Raw genomic sequence first — 10,434 nt, 5'->3', positions numbered from 1 at the left:
TGAGCTTTCCTATCTTTTAGTGGCTGCAAATTGTGACTTTGCGCTCAGGCTGGCATTTTCAAAAAAAGACAAATGACTTAGAAGCTGGACACATGTTCCTTGTCAGTAGGACTCGGGGTCCTAAATATATAAGATTTTTAATCATTGTTTCTTGAAGCCCTGAGTCCTGAAGATATTTTGAAAAATTTCCTCCTCTGATATGAAAGTGATAGGCACTTTCAAAATATCACAGTTTAATTAGCTGACCCTAATAAAAGAAAGTCAACCTGAGCATTCTTTCTGTCTGCTGGTTTTAATTACCATAGAGAAGAAAGAGAAACAAAGACTCAGAAACTAATTTGTCCTATTTGAGTTTGATGATCTCTCAAAATAGAGACCATCAAGCTTCCTGGGAGGGGGCAGGAGGTGTCCTCATAGCAATATAAGACAAGCCCTCTTTAATTAGAATTGGAGGGATTTTGAATGTTTGTTCTCTTGTGATGTGAGTTAGCATTGGGAAAGAACTGAGGAGCAATTGGGTTAGAAATTAGGGCTGAGAGAAGTGTTTGAAAGGAAAAAATAAATTTCTCTTGTGTTTAGACAGAGAGAGTTCCTATGTTACAGACACTGCAGCTGCAGTATTTATACTGTCTCTAATATCATTCCAGATTAAAGAAAAGGGCTTAATGTCTTTGCTGCTTATGTGTAAACATCTTAAATGTGGGCTGGACTGTTTTGGTATCCCTCTGTAAGTATTGCTCAATTAAGCTTGCAGCTTTACTAGATTTGGCAACTAATTCTTCCAGTTTTGATTTTTGGATGGTTGCTTCAAATCAAGACAGAGACCTTTGTATGCCAGCACAGAAACTTTCACCAGGGTCCAGTAATTGCTCATGTCATGCACTGCATGCTCCATCACCCCTAAGCAATAGCAACAGCAGCATCTCCTTAATTGTTTACCTCACATTCTTGGAGTTGTAAATACTCCCATTTTTTTTAAGGCAGATAATGAATGAATTACAGCTGCAGTGCCTCTTTTCCACCCTGAGGTAATGACTATTCTTGAAGTGCAAAACAAAAAAAAATCACAAATACAATAGTAGGATCTTTCACAGAGACTCAGTACAGGCACGTATGCTGCCCATTGATTACATTAATTATTAATATAAGATAATCCTGACAATACTTGGGCCAAGGTTTTTAAAAAGCAGAGCTTCCGTTTAGTCCTTCCGCATGCAGTCAGTTGGGTTTTGTGTGAACCTGAGATGTGCCAGATTCCCAGGGCTTTTCCTAGGGTGCTCACAGACCATGCAGGAGAGCTCTGGATGCCACTGCTGGGTCTAACTCCTTCGCAGGAGGGGAGTTGTTAACTCCCTTATACTCAGATCTCTGAGGATGCCAGTTTAATCTCTCCTACTAACTTGTATCCTCCTCTGGCACCTCTGTGCAGTGACACTGTCTGAGATCACTGTACTTTCCATCATTGCCTCCTATAGTAATCACCGCAACTGAGACAGCAGTTGAGACTTCAGGTCACTGCTCTCGCTATTGTCTTTTATTGCTTGCGATTGAAGGGATCTGCTTTTCGCTGTAGTGAGATATATAGATGTGAGGAACGCAAGATCACCTCCAAGTTACTGTGTTAAAATAAATACATTGTGAGTTATGGCACTGCACACAATACAAGCCGTAGCTGCTTGTAGTTTATGAAGCTGCTACAGGAAGCAAGAATCTGTATATGAGATTTTTTTTCATTACATGACTGCAAACATTTTCTACAGTATTAGCAGGCCTGTTGTCTCCTGTTTGCATGCTAAATCCTATTCATATCAATGAGAGATTTAGGAAAATAAAGTTCTGAATAGGATGGTACAAGGCATAATACAAGAACCTCAACAGAAAAGGAAGTTACTTCAGGTGCCAGTGAAATTAACTGAGGGTTTTTGTTCTTAATAGTCTGATCTGCATGCTTTGCTCTGTGTAGGAGCACCTGCATGGCCCATTGGCAGATGGGGAAGTGTGTGGCATTTGAAATATTAGAAGAATACCCATTGGCAGATGGGGAAATAATGTGGTATTTTAAGTATTAGAATAATAATAAATTTAAATTAACCTTTGTAGCTTCATATTTGCAGATAATTAATATTGCACACATCACCACTTGCCACTTCTCAGATAAGGGGCGGGAACCTCCTAAGAAACTCTAATTTGGTTTCTTGCAGTTTACTTTTTACAATAGGATAGTAGAAACATCTGGCATATCATGAAACTTTATTTGTGACTAGTGAATTAAATGTGATAGGTGTCAGAGAGAGCATTCTCCTAATCTATAGTGAAATTTGGTCTGCCAAATAGCAGCTTAAGCTCCAGTCTTGGTATTGTCACTTAATTCGCTGACAGTCAGCAAGTCACATTTAGATCTTTCAGCTGCAAAAATAAGATGTAAAGTTAAAGCTACTTTGGAAGAGCCCTGGACAGTCAAAGGACTACAGAACAATATGTCTAGAAGGAATTGTTAAATGATGCAGCCCAGTCAGGTGGAATTGTATGCAATGAAATGATAAACGTGCACCAGGCCAAAAGCCACGTGAATTGAGATATGCTGGATATACCAAGGTTTTTATCCTAAGAAGAGCTATTCCTCCCACTTGGCCAAAAGTGTCATTAGTGCCCAGGAAATCTGTTATCTGATCACTTACACTCACATCCTCTTCAACTTGTTCACGGAGAACTCTTAATATTTTGAATATACCCAGTGTCTTTGTATTGGCATCGGTTTAACACATCATTATCTTAGATAAGACAGATGCCTAGATGTCATTTATTCAATTACATCATCACAGGCACCTTCTATGGATATTCAGCACTCAGGAGAACCCAGGACCTTGCCTGTCTCTTTCCAGCATCCTCCTGGAGACTTGTAATCTGACACTCAGGCTCCCTATAGAAGGGAGGAAATATTTTGGTAAGATGATCCCCAAAGTCAATAAACTTTACAGATTTATTACTCTGATCCACATGCAACATTATGGAAATATGTATGAAGTAGGAAATATAGCTCTGTAGAGAATCTAAATTCAACTCTCTTCAGAAAGTAAAAAGGAGTTAAATGCAGGACTCACTTCATCTTGACATTTACTGAATTATACTTCCAATAGGAAGTTTTCAGTATTTAATAAATATATTTTGGGGTTTCTTTGGTAACCAGTATTGCCCTTAGGCAATTAAATTAGATAGTCAACATATTTAGGTCTTTTACAAATACAAGTCCTACAAATAAAGCTGAAAATTCTGATATTGAGAATTTTTTTCTCCTCATATTTCTGTTGATTCTAAAAGCTTTAAGGATATGACATGAATCAGTGTAACATAATTCTCTCACAAATGCAGGATAATTTTCTGATGACAATGCTTTAGAGATTATTCTTTAAAAAAAAAAGGCTGAACAAAAAGATAGTAGAGAAGCTTCTTGTTCTGGAGAGATTGGAGTAAATAGGTACTTCATGGGAAAAGACTGATAAATGATATAAGTAAGCTGGGGAATCTGTCCCAGTGGAGCTTCCTGACTTACTGAGTTTGGGGCCTGTGTGTTAGACTTGGAGTTTTTTTAATCTTTCCTGAACTTGAGCAAGGTGAGGATGGACCTTCAGAAGGAACAGACCCTGCCTCTGTAAGAGCTGGGGCTCTGCTTTCCAGCTGCTCAGGGAACTACAGGCCTGTCAATCTGGCCTCAGTGCTGGGGAAGGTTATGGAGCACATCATCTTGAGTGCCATCACACGGCTCAGGGGAGACCTTATCGCTCTCTACAACTACCCGAAAGGAGGTTGTAGAGAGGTGGGTGTCGGTCTCTTCTCCCAAGTAACAAGCGATAGAACAAGAGGAAATGGCCTCAAGTTGCACCAGGGGAGGTTTAGACTGGATAGTAGGAAAAATTTCTTCACTGAAAGGGCTGTTGAGCATTGGAACAGGCTGCCCAGGGAAGTGGTTGAGTCACCATCCCTGGAGGTATTTAAAAGACGTGTAGATGTGATGACATGGTTTAGTGGTGGGTTTGGCAGTGTTAGGTTTATGGTTGGACTCTATGATCTTAAAGGTCTTTTCCAACCTAAATGATTCTATGATTCTGTGACAAATGACCCCCCAAGTTCCTGAACTTTCCACGTTTGAGAGCTCTGGTCTTGAGGCTTACAGTTCATCTTTTCATAGATATATGTTAAGAGAAGCAAAAAGACACAGGGCAATAGATCAAAAATACATCAATCTTCACGTAGGTAGCCCAGGAAATACATTCTGTCTCCCTCCGTAGATGTAAATATATGCAGAGGTATATGTGTATATCTATGATTATTTGAGGATATGCTTCGCTTCTCCATATTGGGATGTTCTTCAGGAATTGGATTGCTGCTCAAGCACTCTGGTTTAATACCAGTTGTTTTAATCAACTCTGTCTCTTCTGTTTCTGAGGAAATGCTATTCATTCTGGATCCACCTTCTAGAATAAAACCTTGTGTCAGCCAACCTGTTGTCTAAAAATCCTCCCATTTGAATGGGTGCTCACAAAGATTTACTCATTCTCTAATGGCCATGATCTGATATAGCCTTTATTGGTAATGAATATCGTATTCACAGAAGGATTTGATAATACAGATATTTAATTAAATCAACTAGAAATCAGATGTTTTATGTAGCCAAATTTCCCAAATAATCACAAGGGCTTTAAATGGCTTAAATTGGTACCTGGTTAAAATGCAGAAAAAACAGATGACAGGTTTTTCATGTGGAGTTGGGGCTATTGCTATTTTGTGAGTTTGAGATCTCATCAACATAATCAATTAGGCAATTCTGGATAATACAGGTGCATCGGTTCATACTTTTTGTGAAAACAGTCAAGCTGCCTGTCTAATTTATTTTTATGTGTAGCCAATCTTTTATTAGATGAACTTTATTTAGCACCCTTTCAGGCTGAATGCTGGTGTAGAGCTTTTCAGGTTATGGCAGGAAAACATTAATTCAAATACAGGAGCTAACATCCTATACCTGCTTCTTTCATCCCCCGCCCTGCCTCCACTCTCCTCCAAAGCTGGAATCAGAAGAGCCTTTCATAAATCTCTAAACACAATACTGTATTAAAATCTCACAAAAAAAGAAGCTGTTAAAAAACCTGTGGATTTCAAAGGTGGCTTTGTTTTTAAAAGATCTGCTCATTATCAGGTGGGAAAACTGATATTTTTTTTTCTCTCATGAGAATAATAATTTTAATCGATGTGGCATCTTGACCATCTTTTTCTCCTTGACAGAACCACAGACAGCATAAAAGTAGTATCTAGTAAAAAGAGTTTTAGGTTTAAGCCTTCATTCAGCATCCTCTGCTTGTTGGAAGCAGGTTTTGATTTTCTTAAATAATTTGTGAGAATATGTAACCTTAAGTGGCTGCTGAGGAGAGGTACGAAAGTAAAACATAATCAGCTTTCTGTAGATGCCTAGCAAATGAAAGACAGAAATAGGACCTGATGTATACAATAAACAGCACTTCAGCTGCAAAGCCCCGGTGACCAGAAAGGCACATAGCCTCTGGAAAGTAGGCTTCAGGTGAGCAGCCCCAGGCTGAGGCATGTGGAATTGGAGGGGACTTATGGTGCCATAAAGAAAAGCAATAAGCTTGAAAATAATTAGTACAAAATCTCTGGTACGAAAACCTTGGTGATATAAAAGCAAGATAGTGAATGCATCCTTCTGAGGAACATAAAACTGATTTCAGTGTTACATTTGATAACATAACCAGTCAGGAAATACTGATATTCCACAGCCATTTTATTCTCCACTCTGATTCTTCTTCAGCTGTACTATTTTCTGTCTTGTTAGAGAGCTGTCTATATAGGATGCTTCTAATTGTCACTTTAATGTGAATATTTTTACTGTCTATTACTGGCTCTTATTTTTCATCTCATTGCTTGGAGGAATTTGCAGGTGAAGTGTCTTGCTTGGTGTGAGGTTCAGTGCCGACTGCTCTTGTATCACAGCTGGGAGTCAGGAGGTGGATTCCTTTTCCTGAGCAACACAGAACTGTTTTGCTTTGCTCCTTGGAGGGATATTGCAGGCTATGGAGAAACAGAAAGGCAACCATAGGCATAAAGAAAGGAAAAGGGAGAGAAAGGCAGCTGCAAATGTAATGTTATTGAATGACACAAGAATATTCTGGGATCAGTGTAGTTTTAATGTAACAATAAGGCTGATAGAGAAAGACTCAGAAGTTGGTTATTTTAAGATCTCGAAACCCAAAATGCCTTAAGCATTTTTACTTTAATTTGCTCTGGTATGTGCATAGATACACACATATACACAGAGCAGTAATAAAACCAGACTAACCCTTGTTTCAGTGTCTCATTTAATCTAGTTCCTGGATGCCAGGGCAACACAGAATAAAACCATATTTTGGCTTCCAGAACAAAGACAGCACAGTTCTGTGCTATCAGCAAAAACCTGGTATAAATGACAGCCCCCTTAACGCCATTCTTCAGGGCTAAAAGGAAAAACAGAAAATACCCTTTTTTCTTGTAGATAGTAATTAGCGCACTTGGTCCCTTTTCAGTTGGTTCCAGTTTAGGGGGATGGAGGCTCCTTGGCATGTCCTTGACTCCTGGTGCTCCAGCTTTGCCACACTTGAGAGAAGAGTTCATTCCCTCTCTCCTGGAAATTCTGGCTGAATAATGGCTGGGGTTTTTTTATATCCAGCTTTCTAGGCATCTCAGATAGTTTTTCTGGGGATTGATTGGGATCACTATGTCTCTATGGGATTTCTGGTAGTGATATTACACTGGAGAGACTGAGTTCATGCATCTCTGGCATTTTTTTCTCTTTGCCTTTAACTGGCGGTGGTTGCAAACATTGTTCCATTTTTTCACTAAAAATGTTTTTTGTATCCTAGGAAGTGGGTGCAGTGCAAAGCTGAAAATCTGTTTCTCTTCAGAGGTCTTGATCCAAAAGTGCTCTGAATCCAGCAGAAAACTGAATTGGCTTTGTGCTTTTCCCAGACTTGTTCAAAGGTGATTTTTTTTTTTTTGTACTGGCACTTTCTAGGATTTTGTACTATAGTATCAGTGAGGCTGGACTCTAGTAATACAGGCTGAGTGTGTGCTGAAGGGATGTGAGTTTGTAGAGGTGTGTCTTCAGTACACATGGCAGTGTGTGAGCTGCTGTCAGCTCTAGACGTGGTGTGGCACTCCATGTAGACCAGTTAGACTTGCTGGGTACGAGTGAAGTGCTTCTAGGATCCCCGGTATTCTCTCTAGATACAAGGAATAAGGAAATATCTTTGGCTGGAAATTTAATTCAATAATAGAAAGATTGTACTAACTTAAATGGTAGGAATGACATTATGCAATAACATAGCTTTTGAGTAATTTCTTACTGCAAATTGGTACTCAAATAAATTAATGAGAAAAGTGAGATATGAAAATTTGCCATGGATGGAGAGATATCATGGACCAGTGCAGCGAGGAGGGAGAGATTTACTGAAAACAGTTGGAAAATGCAACCTGCTTTAGGCAAATTTAAAAAATAAAAATAAAAATGTGGAGGTAAGAAATTGGAGGAAAGACAGACCAGTCCTTGCACTGTGTGGCTGTCAGGGTTTCGGGGATCTGTGAAGCTGCTGAGCTGTCAGACTAAGGCTGTCCTGCACTAATAACATGATTATTTCCACTGAACTGATATTATGCAAAATGTATGAGACATATTATGCAACCCCCCCAAACCTAAACAAAACCCCAAAAACATGGAAAGCATTGGACAAAACTCAGTAAAAAAGGATACGTGTATGCTCTTCTTCAACATTTTCAAGCACTTTCTCCTGCTCAAATAACAGCTATGCAAATGCAACAGGCAAATGAGTGCTACCTGACTAAAGGTGTTTGTCTTGTCCTTCTGTAGTCAGACACTGGGATAGAAACAACTCAGTTTTCAACGTTGGTGCGCACCAGAGCACATTGGCAGAGTTGTCTAGTTGTGTTCATTTCTGAATGGAAGACCATCTCTGTTCAGATACATCAGAAAACTCAAAAACTTTACAGAGTATTCAGAGAATGAAGGAGCTACTATGCATGTGCAGAGTGAGAAACCACTGTAACAGAGATATACAACTTAAATGGGGGGAAAGTGTCATGCCTTCAGGTGAAAATCTGTCTATGCCACCTCTTCTCGATGCTCCTATGCCCATAAGGGCATACAAATAACAATAGAAACCAAGGCATTACAGTCTGATGCTGTATATGGAACATATTTCAAGTAATACATTTTTTTGGAGAGGCTCCTACTGTTGTCAGAGTGGTTTGTACTTCTGTAGAAACCGGGTGCCTGTTCAGTGTCCCTTCTGGCAGATTGCATGTGAGCCATAAACACAGTCAAGGATGGACTTCTCACAGATCTCTGATTAAAAGGCATGTTGTTAAATGCATCATCAGGTTAGAGGTCTTACACTTAGTTCAGAAAACAGTGTTTTTTTTTCAGAATTGGGCAAATTATTTTAATATAAACTTGATACCATAGCCTTATTAATCGTTTAAGACTGTCAGAATTTGAAGTTATTTTGAAATATACTGTTTAATTTTTTTTAGAAAACAAAGCTTTATTGTGGTGTTGATTCAGTAAGCCTAAAACACTATCCTGAGTTAACAACCCAGTGACTAATGCATATATGGCTTGCAAAGGCTCATAAACTCTTTAGCTAATTTAGCAGGAGGGTCTATCCTCCAGCCTTATTAACAATAAAATATTTTAAATAAACTCCAAGAAAATGATTGCAGGGTTTCTCCTGCTAATCCTTATGGCTGTTGTCACACTGCAGCTATTAAAGTAATGGCATTTTAATGGTGATATATATGTATGCACATAGCAGTCAGATGCTTCATTGTACAAGCACAATTATACATGCTTTTCGGTACAGACGTCACAATTACTAAGGCAACATTTGCCAGCTGTTATACAATAGTGAAATCTGTGAAACTGAACGTTTTCCCAGCGGCAAAAGCCAGCTAAAAACCCAAAGTTCAGGTGCTCATACGTAAGGTGAAATCATCCGTTGTTACCACAAACCGTAGTGTTGCTGCAGTGGCAGTGTTGCCTACAGACAGCAGCATGACAGATACCTGCCTATTTCTAGTAACTGCTGGCTGCCAGTTTAATAGCAGCACTTCTGTGGTGCTTGGATGCGATACCTTTAAATCAACTAAGAACGACAGGAACCACCTCTTGGAGGTGCCTTGCTGGCTATAGATAACTAGCTTAGAGTAGAAGCCTAACTTTTAGGTAGCTATATTTAAATTTAACCCCCTCTTTGGGAATTGTGCAAGGATGTAATCCTTGATCTACTAAGTTTTGGAGTATCTGAAGAGCTACTCTTTCCAGTGGCTAGAGACATTTTGCCTTTTTAATTTTATTTACTCTCTGACTTCAGGCTTGGGACTGTATTACTTAACATAGCTGATTCATTGAATTATAGAGTTGTAGAATAGTTCAGGTTGGAAAGTGACCTCAGGAAGTTTCTAATCCAACCTCCAGCTGAAAGAAAGGTCAGCTATAATATCAGACCAAATTGCTCAGGGCTTTATGCAGTTGGGTCTTGAAAACATCCAAGGATGGAGAGTGCACAACCTCTCTGGGCAACCTCTGCCACTGCTAGATTTATTCTCAGGATGGAAAAACTTTTCCTTAAATGTAGTTGAAGTTTATGCTCATTGACTCTCATCATCCTGCCATGCACCACTGCAAAGAACCTGGCTCTGTGTCTTCGATAACCTCGTCATAGGTACTGTCAGGCTGCTGCTAGGTCTTCCCCCAGGTGAAGAGGTGGTTTACCTCTTCTCCAGGCTGAACAAGCCCAGCTCCCTCAGCCTCTCCTCACCGGGCAAGTGCTCCAGACACCAATCAGCACAGTGGCCCTCCACTGAACTTGTTCCAATTTATTGATGCCTGAGTTGTATTGGAGGCCCCAAAATTGGATGTCATATTCTAGATGTGGTGTAAAAAGCGCTGAGAATCACTGCCCTCGATGTACCAGCTGTGCTGCTGGTAATGCAGCCCAGGATGCTCTTGGCCTTCATCGCTGCCAGGGGTCCGTGCTGGCCCACATCCAATTTGGTGTCTACCAAGACCTAATGTTCCTTCTCCACGGAGCTGCAGCCTGTGTCCTTGCACGAGGTTCCTCCTTCCCAGGTACAGGACTTGGCATTGGTCCTTGTTGAATTTCACAGTGTTCCTGTTGGCCCATTCTTCCAGCCTCTCCCTCTGAACAGCAGCCCTGCCCTTGAGTATATCAGCTGCTCCCCCTGACACCACCACCACCAACTTGGTATCACATGCAAGCTTGGTGAGAGTGACCTCCATGGCTTCCTTCCTCCAGTTCATAGATGTGAAGGAGGACAGATCCCAGTATAGGCCCCAAGAGTACTCTGCTTGCT

Source organism: Aptenodytes patagonicus, chromosome 3 (assembly GCF_965638725.1).
Source record: "Aptenodytes patagonicus chromosome 3, bAptPat1.pri.cur, whole genome shotgun sequence".
Taxonomy (NCBI): domain Eukaryota; kingdom Metazoa; phylum Chordata; class Aves; order Sphenisciformes; family Spheniscidae; genus Aptenodytes; species Aptenodytes patagonicus.
Note: the sequence above shows the minus strand (reverse complement) of the source record.